Raw genomic sequence first — 17,244 nt, 5'->3', positions numbered from 1 at the left:
GGCTAATCCTTCACTTGTGGCGCTAGCACCCTGGGTTCTAGTCTCAGTTGGGGCGCCGGATTCTGTCCAGTTGCTCCTCTTCCAGTCCAGCTCTCTGCTGTGGCCCGGGAGGGCAGTGGAGGATGGCCCAGGTGCTTGGGTCCTGCACCCGTGTGGGAGACCAGGAGGAGGCACCTGGGTCCTGGCTTCAGATCGGCACGCACCAGCCGTAACAGCCATTTTGGGGGGTGAACCAATGGAGGGAAGACCTTTCTCTCTCTATCTCTCACTGTCTGTCTAACTCTGCCCGTCAAAAAAAAAAAAAAAAAAAAAAAAAAAAACGAACTATGCATGGATTTTAAGTATTTTGCACCACAGTAAACTTATAGTTTCGTTTCTCTGTGAACTATTTTTTTTCTTTTTCCTTTTTCTTTTTTTTCTCTTTTTTTCTCCCAGTTGTCTGAAAGTTCTATAACCTTACACTGGATGGAGCAGGGCAAGGCCTCAAACCATTTCAAAACTTCTGACAAGTATTGTAGGAATGCACAGGGTCACAGCAGACCCAACCATGCTGGAGGCTTGCCGTCTCTGTGAACTATTTAAAACATTCTCTTATAACCAATCCCTTGTTTTACAAATAAGAAAAGAGAGGGCATGATATTAGACTGATTATTACAAGTGTATACTGCTTAGTTGATTGGGAAAATGGGATTCTTCTTTGTTATTATTTTCCCAATTGGCTATTTTAGGGACCTTTTTCCCTCAACAAGACAGTCTGGTAAATACTGGTATGCTCCCTTGGTACAAGTACATATTTCTCAGACTGGTATTCCATGGAGCCCTAGCCTCCTGTGATCTGTGAAAAGACTGTCTCCTGTCAAGTTAACCTGAAAGATGCTACCTACTTGTCATCTAAATTTTTACAGCAAAGAAGATTATTTAATTCTGCCATGGTATCTTTCCAAATGTATTTTATCAAGATATTTTTTCCCCACTAAACACCTCTAATCCCATGGTCTTGCCCATGGAAACCAGGACCAATCAGGTCAGGTCTCAACACCAGGTGGCCTCTTGCTAACAGAGCATTGATGGTGAATAAGGAAGGGAGATAAATCAGAGAAATTTCAGAGGAAAACCTAAAATAAGGATAACAAGGCAGTAAACGAAAAGCTAAGTCCTCCTCTTCCTCCCATTTTCTGTCTTCTCCATGTGCATTCCTGCCCTCATTCTTTCCTTCAAAAAATACTGCACATCCACTCTATGCACACCTTGATGCTACAAGCTTCACATGCACTATTTTGCTTAACTAATCAACCCCTTGCAAGGTCAGTAATGTTATCTCCTCCAAACAAGGAAACTGACCTTAGAGATAATGAGTAACTTGCCCAAGATTGCACAGTTAAATTGTTGGAAGAGTCCTGGTTCAAACCAGTCTGCAGTCAGAGCCAGTGTTTTTGTCTAGAGTGCAGTGTTCTTCAGATTATTTCTTCTTATGCCTCTTTTGCTTCCCTCCCTTGTGATGTCAACCACACACCCAGTATTTGTTAAAACCAATATCCTCAGGCTGGCACCGCTACTAAATAGGCTAATCCTCCACCTGCAGCACCGGCACACCGGGTTCTAGTCCCGGTCAGGGCACCGGATTCTGTCCCGGTTGCTCCTCTTCCAGTCCAGCTTTCTGCTGTGGCCCGGGAATGCCCTGCACCCGCATGGGAGACCAGGAGAAGCACCTGGCTCCTGGCTTTGGTTCAGGGCGGTGTGCCGGCCGCAGCATGCCAGCCACAGCGGCCATTGGCAGGGGGTGAACCAACGGAAAAGGAAGACCTTTCTCTCTGTCTCTCTCTCTCACTGCCCACTCTGCCTGTCAAAAATAAATAAATAAATAAATAACCAACCAATATCCTCATAAGTTAAAGAAGACACTGAACTCTCAATGAGATGTAACAATAAAGATCCTCTAGCTCCTGTGCATCTTTGGCATTTAATTAAGCAGAGAATTAGTTTTCTTTAACTAGATCACAAGGAAGGGATTGGCTGTCCATATTCTGAAGTCCTCATTCTGCGCTGCCTGTGAGGCTCCTTTTCTTAGGAGGTGAAGATAATGAAATCCAGAAATGTTCATCAGCCTCATCTTCCTTTCAGCTGGACTCTGCCTGGTGTCATCCAAGTTTGTTGCAATAAAGTCTTTGATCAAAGGAGACACTGTGGGAGGGGATCTGAAATTCCAGGAATTCTTATAGCACATGGCAACTTGTCCCTTAGGCCTTTCTCACCTGTTGCCTGGTCTTTGGAGTGACTTGGTGTCACCTAATTGCCTGTATCACCACTGGGGCTGACTGTAATCTTCACCATTTCTGGCTCCAAAGAGGCAAATTCAAAATGTCTGGGATATTGTTTAGTTATTGAGGCATGTGCTTCTCTGTCCTGCTGGATTGTAGATCCTGGGAGGACGAAGGCTGTCTCTGATTGCTGTTTCTCTCGTGGCTCTCAGCCCTTGGCCTGGTGAAGAACTGGCTCTCAACAATTTGATGAACTCTTGCTAGAACTGTGCTTTGAGCACTGTGATGGACTAGATAGAGCTGGGGCTTAGATCATTCCCAATATGCTCCCATGTAATTTGGCATGTCAGAATTTTGATACACCTAGTTTATTACTGTTCCAGTAATTTAACTGAAGTACATATAAAATACAGTCCAATTCAGCCCAACTGCTGACAAATCCAGCCAAGCCTAACCAATGAAATTTCAGCCTTTACTATCCACATCAAACAAACAGGCCCTTACATTTCTGAACCAATACTCCTCGACTCCTCAGAATCAGCCCACTGCCAGCATTCTTTCAATCAACCCAAACTGATGATATTGAAGCGAAGCTGCGGGATTCTTTGTGACCAGGCATTAACCCAAAGCATGGAAACTTATTCATGGGCCCCTGCCATCGGGATATTCCTGGTGAGAGGCTCATTAGTGTGACCCTCAGAGCTTTCTCCTGTGAGGAACTACTCTCTTTTATAGGACATCCATGTAATTCCCCCTGTGAGTCGCTATGAACCTCTCTTCTGTGTTAGGCAGCCCCCTTCATTCTTCTCGGCCCCTTCTGCCCTCCCTCTACTTGGTCAGGGGTGAGAAGTGAGCAGCCTCCCTTCCCAAGAAAGCCAGGGAGAAGGGCAAAGGGAGAGGACAGTTACTTCCCCATCTTTCAGGTCTAACTTCGAGATCACATGCACAACTGGTTCATAACTGCAGAGGTCATTTCCTGACCCATATGTGGCCAAAGTCAGTCAGTAATGGCAGTTAATGAGAAGGGAGTGTGGGAAGGCAACTTGGTGTGTTGGAGAGCATTTGACCTTAAGCCTTTAGGAAGACCCGGGTTTAAATATGAGTACAGTCCCTTGCTGGTTGTGCAACCTTGAATAAAATGACTTAAGTTCCCACACTTAAGATCTACAAAGCTTACATTTCTCCTCTATAAGATAAAGATAACAATCATACTGGTTTTCCATGACTGCATAGCAAATTCCTACAAACAGCACACAGTCAGTGTCTGGGGGTCAGAGGTCCAGACGTGTCTATAGGTGATCTTCTACCTGGGGTAAAAGCCTACAAAGCTGCCAAATGGTGGCCCTGCAGACCTCTCATCTGCATACGTGGTACAAAACCATCTACTTGCACCCCTGTGCTGCTGCTTTGCAGGATGTGATTAAGGTTCCCACTTCAGGCTGGCTGGAGGCACCCTCAGCTTGTAGAAGCTCCCTGCCGTGTAGCCCTTTCCATAGACCATTGACACCGGGGCTTTCTGCTTCTTCAAGGCCAGCTGGGGAATCTCTCTCTCCAGTCCATTAAGAAACCTTATATAACACAATCATAGGAAGTGACAACACATCACCTTTGCCATTAAAATCTAGCCTAATCGAGGCAGTGATATCCTGTCGCCTTTGTCGTGTCCTGTTGGTTAGAAGCATGGCAAGGGAGGGAAGGACACAAGGTAGTGTAACTCACCAGGGTCACCTTAGGATGCATCCACATGCAGTAGCGATGAAGACCCAATGAGCTAATCCATAGAAAACATGGGAAATGAGTGATGCCTTCCTCTCTTCCAGGTGAGGGACACACTGAGGCAGATGTTCTGAGAAACTTAAGGAAGAGAAGTCAAATGGGTGATAAAGAAAGAGACTGGCAAAGAGGGGGCAGATACTTCTGTCCAGAGCCTGTCATTAGAAACATGAGGTGCATGTCTTTGAATCTGCTTTTTGTAGTTGCACAGAGAGAGGCACTTTGCATCATTAAACCCCCGTGACTTCCTGCTGCAGCATGCACTGGGCTTCTGTGCCATGCAGCAACTTTTGCAGACTATTCCATTTTTAACCAGTGACCACTATCTGAGGAATAAAAAAAAAAATCTTTCAGTGTCTTGAGGTGAATGGCTAGAACAATACACATTTCTGAGGTAAAACAATGCTGAGCTTCTTCCCATCATTCCTTTCGAATCCATCTCTTTCACTTTACTCTTCCTCAGATTTCACAACTAGGTGATTAGATTTCCCTACTTTAAACATTTATTTATATGGAAACATTTATTTAAACATTTATTTATATAGAAATTGTCTTGCAGGAAAATTCAAGAAAATCAAAGCCATCAGTGACTTTCAGGTGCGAAGTGTTCAGGGAGCTCCTACCTGGAGGCCTAATTCAGTCCCAAGGAAGTGAAATATTAAGTTGTGGGGGAGAAAAAAGAAGGATTTGTAAGTACCGGAAGAAGGAATTGAGTCTGTGAAGAAATTAGTATCAAAAATTTCACTTTTTAAAAATCACTATTTTCCAGAGGTAGAGACAAATATGAGGGATTTCAAAAGGTTTCTGTGGGGGTGGACTTTTGGCCTAGTGGTTAAGACATTGGTGAGGGTACCCATGTCCCATACAGGAGTGCCAGGGTTTGAATCCTGACTTTGGTTCCTGGATCTGGTCCATTTTAATTCACATATTGGGAGATATCAGGGATGATTGCTGAAATGATTGGGTCCCTGCCACCCACCTGGGAGATCCAGCTTCAACCTAGCCCAGTCCCAGCCTTTGCAGGTATTTGGGGAGTAAACTAGTGAGGAAGAGTTCTCTATCTGTCTCTCAAATAGCAAAGTTATTTAAAAATTTATAAAAATTGAATTAAAAGATTATTTTAATGCAGAAAATTTTGAAATTTATGCAGTTTTTTCATAATAGATATTTTCCATGAACTTTTTGAGTTACCCTTGTACCATTTAGAAAACATTCTTTATAGTTTCCCTAAAGAAAATTATTTATTGATCTCCAGTGTAAGAAAATTTAGGATAACCAATCTAGAGGGATTGAGTTCAGTCATTTCATTGGTGAGAAAGAGATACTCTTCCATTGTGTAGTGAGGCACTTAAATTGATTGCTGCTAGAATTGATAGTTTTTTTTTCTGTAGCATAGTCTGAGTTTGAACAGTAAATCAGGTGCCAAAGGAATCATACCATATGGAAAGAGAAACCCAACGTCAAGCCCCAGCTCTGCTACATGCAAACTCCATGACTCTGAGCAGTTACCAAACCAGATTAGGCTTCAGTTTCTTCATTTTTAAGTGAGAATTCTGAAATGAAATATTGGTAGTCAAGGATAATAAGGAAATGACAGCCATCTAAACATCTTATAAGTAACTGGGATTCATATATCTAAGAAGCTGTGGGGAAGGAATACATCCATGTAAGCAAATAAACATGCATTTTGGAGCAGATATATTCTAGACACTATGCAAAGCTAGTGTAACCTTTGCTTCTTAAATGTGTTCACAGTTATTAAAGTAAGTGTCATGGTAAAGCTTATAATCAAAGAATACATGTAGTAATTTGTCACTAAAAATAATTAGGCCACTAATTAAGACAGAATTCAGCCTCTTGTATCTGGAAGGCGCATTCATGTTCATTTGACCCAAACCATTCTTATGCTGATGAGGATAAGGTCTAAGCTGGGAAAGGCTAGGTAAATCGCCCAAGGTCATATACTGAAGGGCAGAGGTGGAACCCAAATCAGGGGCTTTGTCCTCCTGCCAAGCACTCCCTCGGCAGAGCAGACATGAGTGAGTTCCAACATAGAACAGTGGACTAGGTACTGCCTTTTATATTCCAAATAATGAGATTTGGTAAAGAAAGATAGGCTCTGAACAACAATTGTGATGATTTCATTTCACTTGTATGAGAATACAACTTTAAATTCCCCAAAGTGTCACAACTTCTACCTGAGTAACCCCAGATTCTAAAGAGAAAGGCTTACATTTTTTTTTTTTTTACAGGCAGAATTAGACAGTGAGAGAGAGAGAGACAGAGAAAGGTCTTCCTTCCATTGGTTCACTCCGCAAATGGCTGCCATGGCTGGTGCGCCACGTGGATCCAAAACCAGGAGCCAGGTGCTTTTTCCTGGTCTCCCATGCGGGTACAGGGCCCAAGCACTTGGGCCATCCTCCACTGCCTTCTAGGGCCACAGCAGAGAGCTGGACTGGAAGAGGAGCAACCGGAGCAGAATCCGGCACCCCAACCAGAACTAGAACCCAGTGTGCTGGCGCCATGGCTCATGCAGGCGGAGGATTAGCCTAGTAAGCCACGGTGCTGGCCATGGATTACATTTTCTAAACTAAACTTCATTAAAGCACCTGCCCAGACATTTCTCTTGACAAGAAAGCTCATAACAATGGTGCTGCACAGGGCTCCGTCCTGAACCCATCTCTAGTTAAGATTGTCACCAATGGCTTGGGTACCACAACAGCATGCTCATTAATTCTATAGACGAGACTGAATTTCAAGTGGAGGCTAAAGCCTTGGGGGATGCGATTAGAATTGGAAATGACCTCAACAAATTAGACAAGTAATCAGAAACTAACAGAATGAAGTTCAGTAAAGACAAGGGCAAAAGGAAGTCAACAACTCAGAGAAAATAAAGACAGGAAAAATTGGAGACATGAAAATGGCAGGTCAGGCTAGGAGTTAACAAAAGATAGGTGGATTAGCCTCAAGTTAACAAGGTGTTGTTATGTAGCAGGGGTCAGCATTTGCACAGTGCAAGTTGATGTCTATATCGTGAGTCCTGTGTTTTCTGAAAAGGAGAACTATGATACTGAAGTTTTTGGGAAATTTATTCCCTAAATTGTTCTCCTGACAATAAAATTGTGTCCACCAAAAAGCAACTTATTTAGTGTAAGAGCTAGTGGTTAGTGTTACTCACAAATTAAAAAAAGTTCCAATCAACAAAAACTTCACTGTTTTCTGACTACCTGAGTTGGGAAAGAGTGTGACCTTATCTACTCAACCTATTCACTAGGTAGACTCTGTCAGTCAAACATTTGGTTCCTAAAAAAAACACAGAAACATAGCTATTTCTTGACCCTAAGCTTCTCATTCTTAATAGATGGTTCAGAGTGGTCCAGAAGTATTTGATTTTGTTGTTATTCAAGTGCTTTAAAGTCATCATGGCACTGAGATGCTTGAACATTCTGTCAATACTCAACATTCTGTAATGATTATTTGTGCTGAAACATGGACTTACAATAGAGAACTGAGGGCCAAGGAGAGAATCCAGCCAAAATGAAAGGATGGGGGAGGTGTCTTCAAACAATGGAACAAAGATATATGTTTATTTTTGGTGGAAAAATTTTTGAAATCCATGGCAGTTTTTTGTATAATATGCATTCCCATGAACTTTATTAAAAGTCAGATGCTGAGTCAGGGAGTGACAAAGAGAATATCATACTAATGTGTAGGAGAAAGTAGGATTAATGACAGCAGGACAAAAAGGACAGACAGAAGATTTGTCTATCATTTCTGAATATTAATGTCCTACTTCTAATCAGTCCTAACAGTCCTTACACAGCCTACTTCATTTAGTATTCACATGTACATGCAAATGTAGTTCATATCTCCATTTTACAGGTGATCAGACTAAGAGGGGACAGGAAGGTCACTTGTCCAAGGGCACAGTATGTGGAAAAACCAGTGTTTGAACCAAGTTGATGTGACTTCAACACCTGAGTTTTTTCACTTGAACTAATTTGCCTCTAAAACCGTAAGAGAGGAAGAAAAGATAAAGTATAAAAGGTAGAGAAAACAAAGGTAAAAATTGGGGCACTTAAGAAATGAAAAGGAGGGAGAAAGAAAAAGATGAAAAGAGATGATGACTACAGAAAGGTGAAAAGCAAAGAAGGTGCAATGATAGGAAGACACAGGTAAGAAGTAGAGGAGATCAAAGCTGCAGTAAAGAGAAGGAAAGGAAGTGTGAATCCCCAGCAGAGCGCACGGTGTGCTCTGATCAGAGCCTCCTGAGCATTGAGCAGGACCTCCGCTTTCCATGACACACTGTACTTTTCCAATCTTTCTTGAGTACTGGTCCTGTTGAGAACTGCAGAATTTACAGGAGTGAAAAAGAATCTTGTAAATGTCTTTTGGAAGCAAGAGGATGATTAAAAGGGCAGTGAACAGAACACATGTGACAACCTCAAAGGTAATGGGACATTGAACATTGAGAAGTGACCTCTTAATGGTTTTCAGGTATGAAAAAGCTATTAACACAGTGACTGCTGGAAACAGCAGGATTTATCGGGTATTAGAGCCAACCTCTCCAGTGTCTACGAAGGCTGTGGCTGCTTTTACTGCTGCTTCTACCACTGCAGAATCTTTTTATTTTTATGATCTGTCCAAGGTGCTGCCTGGTACTAGTGGCTGCATCGGACTGGTTGCCACAGTCAGTGAATCAAGAAGATTACTACTGAAATTCTTCTGGGATCCTTAGTAGGATGGCCGTGATCCTAACCAGACTAACTTCTACACAAAGAATATTGCTTTTGGGAGACAATAGCAGTTTGAATTTTAACATTACTGCTTATGAATATTAGCTCAGTGACCTTGGGAAGGTTACTCAAAATTTTGAACACCAGTTCCCTCCCCAGTAAAATAGAGAAAAAAAATAACTTATCTTTCTGGTAAGTAGCCTTCCTCGGGGCTTGAGAGATAGGAGGTATTTCATAAACATTATCATTCATTTCTTTCTTCCTTCCCATGGGGCACAACAAAGGCTCATAAAGGGCCTGATTTTCATCATGGGTCATCATACAGAGGGGAGCCAGGAGTAGGGTAATTGTGGTAAGAAGTGGGGGTAATAACCAGAAAATGTAGGTCCATTACATCTCTGTAGTTTGGAACACAGTAGAGCTTGCCATACTGAGGTAATCAGGAATACACTGTTTTCTGGAAAATAGAAACTATCAGATGCTTCCTCCTCCCCCATTTGCCAAGTAGTTCTTGAGTGCTTAAGGCTGATGTATGCATCTAATATCTACATTTTTAAGACAGGACCATTTTGAAATTTAAGTTAAAAATGGAGAGGCACTGGATTTGCATTTAACTGAAAGTGTTCACCTTGCAAGTAAAGAGATCCTTTTTTGAGTTTTTGACCAAGGTTCAGAGTGAACACTCTGCAGCCCAGCTCTAACTTTGGAGAGTATTGCTCACCCTGGTGTTAGGTTCTGTAGTCAAGGATAGTGGTCAGTGGTTGCCTCTACCAGTAACTCCCCGCCACCTGCCAGCATGTGTGTGTCCATTCATACTCATTCAGCAGGTACTTCTGCATATGGACATATCTTGGCATTTGTTTACTTCTTGAAAGAAAAAAGAAATTATTGAGCTTAAAGTCCCTTGAGTCATTTCCAGGTACTGTGGGATACCTTGGGCTAGTCTCTTACAATACTTTCCATTGAGTTACCTTATGAACCATTAATGTAAAAAACAGGGCCAGGGAAGGTGTCCTTGCCTGGGAGGTCACCTCTTGTGCACTTAAGCCTTTGGAGACCAGCTTTTGCCCAGACTTTGTGTCTCTGTTTTCTCTTACTTCCTCTTTGGTACAGGTCAAGAAGTGCATAACTGCCACCATCTGGGTGACAGATGACAGCAGGTCTTTCTGAGGAATAGAAACCTTGCTTTCCACTTCAGGAGGAAACCAAACTTGTGTTTTTGAAGCTCCTCTTGCCACTCAGACATGGACTCATATTACAAGTCAGTAATGCTATTTTGGCTGAACTCTTAGCTCTGTTTAACTTAGTGAAATGATTTGCTGATGACCTACACAAAGTGGAAGATAAACAATTTAGTGGGCTGAAATAGAGTTGGTGAAGTATTTGAATAAGCTTCTTAACACATGCAGCTTCTCTGTAAGTATGAAGGGTCTAATGTCCCTACCAGGCAAGAAATCTAGGGAATAGTTTCCTCAGGGTCCTGTTTACTCTAAAGTTACCAAAGATAATAATTTGTTAGCTTTAGGAAGTCCCTGTGGTGTGATGATTGTCTTCATGGTGAGAAAACGCTGAGTCAGCTAATGAACCATGTCTAGCTGCCAATGCAAACTGTTTGGGAATTGTGACATTTCCATGTGCTGGTAGATGTCAAATCTTTACTGTGTATGGAATACCACACTTAAAAATTTAGGCCAAGTCCCATTTTTCTTCAAGAAATGTACATAGGTACTTAGCTAATTTTCAATAGCAGCCATGAATGTTATGACTAAAGTTATACAAATGGGGAGCAGTGAATATAATTATGAACAAAGGCCCATCATTCTTATTTCAACTTAAACCTGAGTGTCCCAAATCTGGATTAGTTTCTCTTCTTGCACACTGCAACCCTACCTCTTTAAGTTTCTTCTAGTTTTAAAATGTAACAGTTTTTTAAAATTTTGTTGTATGCTTGATATGTAGACACTATATATGTACATTTATATACTGTCTTTTCTTACAAACAGGGATTTTAATATCACAAAGTAAGGGATTCATGACAGTAATCTTAATGTGGCTAACGAAGAGTGTATTGTCATGAGCTCATGAGCATGGTATAAGTCTTTGAAGCAATTTATAAAACTGTATGCCAAATTATATGACATCCACACATTTTTATACTCTATATATTCACTTCCACAAATTAGAGATAACATATGATGATAATCTTGCTGAATCTGGCTTATTTCACATAGCACATCCATTTCATTGCAAAAGTCAGGATTTCATTCTTTTCTATGGCTGAGCAATCTTTTTAGCTTTCATAACCTATGTAATTTCTTTTGCATTGCCTGAATTTCTTGATTGCTCTACTAATAAAATCTTTTCTAGGTCCATATCTCCCAGATGTGTATCTCTAGTCTGGCACTCTCTCCTGAAACCCTAGGTCTTGGGCTTACCTGCTGCTTACTAATGCTTTTTCTGGAATATATGAAAGGAATCTCAAACTTACCTTGCCCCAAATAAAGCTGATGATTTTTTTCCTGAAAGTCTGTTTCCACCCTCATATTTCTTATTTTAGTCAGTATTTATTGAGAGCTCCCTATACTCCAGATACTGTGCCAAATGCTTATAGTTATCAACTTAGTCTTCAGAACAATTTCTGAAGTATTATTGGTAGCCACCACTTCACAGAGGATGAAACTGTGATACAAGCATGCTTCAGAAAGTTCATGGAAAATGGAATTAAAATATGTTTATTTTGGTGCAAACATTGTTTTAAATGCATGCATAGATTTTTCATTATATATGGTTTCCATTAAATTTTTGAAGACCCCTGTAAAGAGGCATTCAAAGATTACTTGCTTGAGGTAACATAGTTCCTAAACAATACATAACACATTCAGGCATTGATATTAGGCCATCTAGTTCAAGGTCTATGTTGGCCTCAGCTAATGCCTGTTCTGTATAGGATCTTTCTCAATGACATCACCATTCATTTGCTTGGGCCTTAAACCTCAGTGCCGTTTTGATTCCTGTCTTTCTCACCATCCAATATAAAATTCATCAACAGATGGGTATCTCTACCTTCCACACATACCCTGAAGCTGACCAGTTCCCACTCTGTTGCCATTGTGATCATGAATGTGTCCTTCACCTCCTCACTTGTCTTCTGCATTCACTCTTGCTTCCCATAGTCAGTTCTCTAGGTATCAGCCAAAGTGGTTCTTTAGAGACATAAAAATTCATACCAGTTATTTGCTCAAAACTCTGTAATGACTTTCTATCAAACACAGAATGTCCAAAGATATACTACGACCTCTACAGTCTGATGGCTCCTCCTTCCCTCACCAGACTGATTTCCTGTCACTCTTCTACTGGGTCCCCTGGTTCCAGTCAGACTAACCAAGCTTACTAACCCTGAAACACTCCAAGCAAGGCCTCACTGCTCTTGTAGCCTCTTCTGCCTGAAACCCTTTTCTTTCAGATAGTCACGTGACTCTCACTTTATTCCAAACTCTGATCAAATGTCACCTCTGTCGAGAGGACATCCCTGGCCACCCTGTGTAAATCTCATCAAATGCCACCCTCTTTGCCATCTTTATGCTAATAGCAGCTTTCTCTCACCAGCGTCTTACTACTCACTCATGCGGCACATAATGACTTTTGCAGTCAATGGTAATCATAGACACTAGGATGGTGCTGTAAGATTATGTCACCTCATGGTGTTGTAACTGTGTTAGTTTGAACAAGTACTCCCCATGATGTTTCCACAGTGATGAATTCACCTAAGTCTGCCTTTGTCAGAACATATACCCATCATTGAGAGATACATGACTATATATTAGCTTATTATCTTTCTCTCTCACTAGGGTGTAAACTGGAGGGCAACAATTAGTTTATCATCACTATCCCCAGCACCTGGCAAAGTGTCTGCCTCCTGACAGTTGTAGTTGTAATCATTTTCTGGTTGCTATAGCTGAATACTACTGACTGGGTAATTTATAATGAAAAGAAGTTTACTTTATCCCAGTTTTGAAGCCTGGAATTCTAAGTTTGAGGTCTGTCTTGCTGGTCCTGATGCAGCACAAGGCATTAGAAAGCAAGAGAGACTGAGCATCCTAGCTCAGCTCTCACCTCCTTGTCTTAAAAAGCCATGGTCCAATTGGATCACCCTCTATGACCTCATTTAACCTTAATTGTCTCCCAAAGTTGTCATATCCAAATGCCACAGGTGAATTAATCTCCACCCCCTTAAAACCTCTCAATCCCCACTGACAACATGAGTATTGGTGGGGCTGTTATAGTTGTATAATAATATGTGTTGAATGAATGAGAGAACTAGAACTTATACTCTAATTGCAGCTATCAGTTCAGCCTGAGCTTAAGTCTGTACTGTGGATGCCAGAGGTGTAAATTCTCAGCATAATGTGCAAGAATTCCATCAGCCACTCATTTCCTCACTGCTGCTAACTATATAAATGAAACAGAATGTCTTGCTCAAAGTGCGCAAATGCCTGGATTCAGGGCACCCAGTTATTGGGCTCAGGTTCACCTACAAGTATACTTCAACTGGTTCATGGAAAATGGGCTTAAAACATAAGTGTGTTTTAGTACAAAATTTTTTGAAATTCATGCATAGTCTTCAAAATAGTCACAGAAAAGCATGTTATGAAAACTATATGTGGATTCCCCAAAAATTTTCACCAAAATCAACTTACCTTCTAACTTCATTTTTCTATGAACATTTTGAAGTCCCCTCATATTTGCTGCTCCCTCTGTGCTCACATCCTACCTTATGATTACTGCTTAGGAGGATGGCTGATGTTTCCAGCAGCAACAGCCAACACTGGTGTCTATTGATGCCAATTAGAAAATTACTTCTGCAGAAGAGCTGCGGGGGGTTGTAGGTCCAGATGTGTGCTGCCTTTCCATCTTACTCTGCTCCTCCCAGAACCCTGAACTAATAAAATGGTGTCTGGGAAATGGATAGCAAGGTATTGAGGTAAAGAAAACAGGAAAAATACAATTGACTCTATTTCCAACTGCCTCTCCTTTTATCCTCTCAGTGTAAAGAGATTTGCCCCCCTTATTCCTCCACATTTTATGTTTTAAAGTCTCCGCTCAGTATTAGCATCCTGTTAAATCCAATAACAAACAGGTGTCCTGTGTTATTGGCCCCTCTGTCAGCCCAAGCACCTGTGTGAAATCCATCACTTCTCAACACGTGCCAACTTCCAAGTGGTTTCCATGCATTGGTGTTAAACGCGATTGAGTGGATGAAAGGAAGGAAAAAGATCAAAGCAGCATCAGTTGAAGACTATTGCCCCTCTTTGCTGTGTTTTTCCATGGCCTTCCAATAACACTCATCACTGGAGTGGACTATCCCAACAATTGTTCCTGCAGCTCAGGAAAAATCAAGGAAGTAGCCATATGCTCAGATAATGGACTCTTCAGCATTTGCAAAAGTAATGCATTGACCATGAGAAACAATGAAACAAGAGAAGCATATTGAAATAGAACTGTTTAATTCATACGCTTTCTCCAACCATGCCCAGAATGTCAGAAACTCTCAGCCATTGTTAAAATTTGTTTACTCTCCTTTTTGGGTACCACAGCTGGACTCTATTTCCCAGCCTCTCTGAAAGTTAGGAGTGGCCATGGAGCAGAAGTGAGAGGTGTCGCTTCAAGGCTTGGCCCATAAAATACAAACCCTTGCAAGCTCAATTGTTTTTTGTTTTTTGTTTTTTTTTTTTGTCTCTGGCTAGCTGGAGGGCAGACACCTCCTAGGGACCTTGGAAGCCTCGTATTGCAGATGGCAGAGTCTCCATTGGCTCCAGTCCCCAGATAAGTGCATGGAGGAGGCTACCCTGCCAAGCTCAATATGGTTCCATGAAGAAGAAATGAAATTCTATTGTGCTGGAATTACACATTTCACAGACTGTTTGTTAACCAGTTAGCCTACCGTAGCCAAGGCACTGATGGTATAACCTATTTTTCAATATGTGTATTTCTTTCTTCTCCATTTGGTTACAGGCTTCTTAAAAGCAGAATCTTTACTGCCCTAAAAGGTCACAGACAGAGATTGAACATCCATTTGGTAAATAGTTGTTGCTCAGAGTTTATTTTCACCTTTTATTCTGGGGTGAGTTAGAACATGGCCAAATCACACAGGTTTTTCATTTGGCTTTTGAAATCATCTTGGGTATGAAGGAGTTCTTAATGTGTAGCAGCTCAGAACTGACATGGTCGGTGGAGTGTGACACACATTTTTTATTATCCATAAATGGATTATCTGCTGTGACCCAACTCTTCTATCATTTAGGCACATTCCTCCTGTCAGCAGCTGTGTCGTAGGCGCTGAGAAGGGCCCCGAGCCAAGGGAGATTCAGAAACAGGAGGGGGTGGGTTTGGGGTGGTGCTGTGTTCCTGACTGGTGTGAGTTATGAATATATTCTGAAAGTCAAATAAAATGGTATCATCCTTTTTACTAATACATGCATCTTTTTTATGATCTGTTATAATACCTAATCAAGAGTTGGCATAGGAATATTTAAGACAAGGTACAGAGCTAGATAAGCCCTATCTTAGGAACAAATGAAAACTTCAAAACAGGACTTTGTCAGTTTGGCATCAGATCTCTCGAGTGGGCAAAAAACATCACATTGGCACCAGCTGGCTACAGGTCCAGCAGGTGAAGTGTGGCAAAGCTTAAAACCCTCATGCAGAGGGGAGTGTTCCAGTCTGCTGTTCTTGATTACTCCAAAGGAGCCCCTGACATCCTTCACCATCAGACGCAGGGCTAGCATCTCTGTGAACACTTCACAGCATTGTCTCCCACTTTGCTCTCTGTCACCAAAGAGTAAGTACACAAACTCGTAGTTTTCAAACACTGACAAGTGTGAGGTTAAAACCCAGTGTCTGGGCCCGCGCTGCAGCTCAATAGATTAATCTTCCACCTGTAGCGCCGGCACACTGGGTTCTAGTCCCGGTCAGGGTGCCGGATTCTGTCCCGGTTGCTCCTCTTCCAGTCCAGCTCTCTGCTCTGGCCCAGGAATGCAGTGGAGGATGGCCCAAGTCTTTGGGCCCTGCACCCACATGGGAGACCAGGAGAGGCACCTTGCTCCTGGCTTTGGATCAGCGTGGTGTGCCGGCCACAGCAGCCATTGGGGAGTAAACCAACGGAAAAGTAAGACCTTTCTCTCTGTCTCTCTCTCTCACTGTCCACTCTGCCTGTCCAAAACAAACAAACAAACAAAACACAAACAAACAAAAAACCCCAGTGTCTGGATCCCACCCCGCCATGGTCGCTGATTTTGTAGGACTGGAGTGGAGCCTTGAAATCTGCACTTTTAAGATTTATTTATATGATAAGTAGAGTTGGTGGGGGATAGGTCAATCTACCTGCTAGCTCACTCCCTAAATGGCTACAATGACCAGGGCTGGACCAGGATGAAACCACCCTGGATTGAACTCTATCCTGGTTCCCACAATGGGTAGCAGGGGCCCAAGTACATGGGCTATCTTCTGCTGCTTTCCCGGTTGCATTAACTGGAGCTGAATTGGAAATGGAGCAGCCAGGATTCCTACTGGTGCCTTTTTGGGATGCTGGCATACATACATCAGCTTAACCCCCTGTGCAACAACACTGGCCCCAAGAATTTGCATTTCTAATGAGTTCCCAAGTGATGCTGACACTACTGATTGGAGGCTATGCTTTGAACACCGCTGGTCCAACCTCTCGGCTTTACTCCTTGTTGATGAAGTAACCTGCAGACATGCACAGGGAGCATGCCTTTGAAGGTGGAGGAGCCCAGCAGTGGGTGCTCCTTTCTCATCCAGGTAGATTTAAGCTGTGAACAAAAAGCACAGTGGCTCAGGCCAACTTATTGAATTGTCAGCTCACACTTGGACACACAGCATCCCTCTCCTTCTCCAAATGCACAGGTTGAACTTCCCTTTTCTGAAATGCTTGGGACCAGAATTGTTTCAGAATGGGGAGGTTTTTGTTTTTATTTTGGAATAGTTGCATAGACTTTACCAGCTGAGCATCATTAATCAAAATGATTTGGATTTTGAATGATTTGGGATTTTCAGTTTTCAGATTTGGGTTGCTCAACCTGCATTCCCTCCTTCCCACACCACTAAAGGACAGAGGTTGCCATAAATGAGTGGTTCTTTATTCTGGTACCCGTTAGTGTGATTGGGGAGACTTTCTGCAATGCTTTGTTGAGACTCTCCTGCTTAGTGATTCCAAGATAATTGGCCTGGGATAGGGCCCTGGAATCAGCATTTAAAATTCATTTATTTTTTGAGAAAAACAAAGAACTCTCATCTGCTAGTTCACTTCCCAAATGCCCACATATCTGGGGGCTGCTGGAGCTAGGAGCCAGGAGCTCCATCCAAGTCTCCCACATTGGCAGCAGAGACCCAGTTGCATTACTGCTGCTTCCCAGGGTATACATGAGCAGGAAGCTGGAATCAGTAGAGACAGGACTTGA

At 42.2% G+C, this 17,244-nt stretch overlaps 1 protein-coding gene and 1 non-coding gene across 2 annotated transcripts in view; one reads left to right on the top strand and one right to left on the bottom strand.

The window, feature by feature from the left end:
• Positions 1 to 17,244, top strand: part of GRIN2B (glutamate ionotropic receptor NMDA type subunit 2B) — a gene marked incomplete at its 5' end in the record, with an annotated part of 515,436 nt that overhangs the window by 397,923 nt on the left and 100,269 nt on the right.
• On the bottom strand, positions 434 to 564 carry LOC127492218 (small nucleolar RNA SNORA9). The gene has a single exon (XR_007921378.1). It is a non-coding gene; the product is annotated as a small nucleolar RNA SNORA9 (small nucleolar RNA).

Source organism: Oryctolagus cuniculus, chromosome 9 (genome assembly GCF_964237555.1).
Source record: "Oryctolagus cuniculus chromosome 9, mOryCun1.1, whole genome shotgun sequence".
In the NCBI taxonomy this organism is placed as follows: Eukaryota; Metazoa; Chordata; class Mammalia; order Lagomorpha; family Leporidae; genus Oryctolagus; species Oryctolagus cuniculus.
This window is presented reverse-complemented; position numbering and strand designations above follow the sequence as displayed.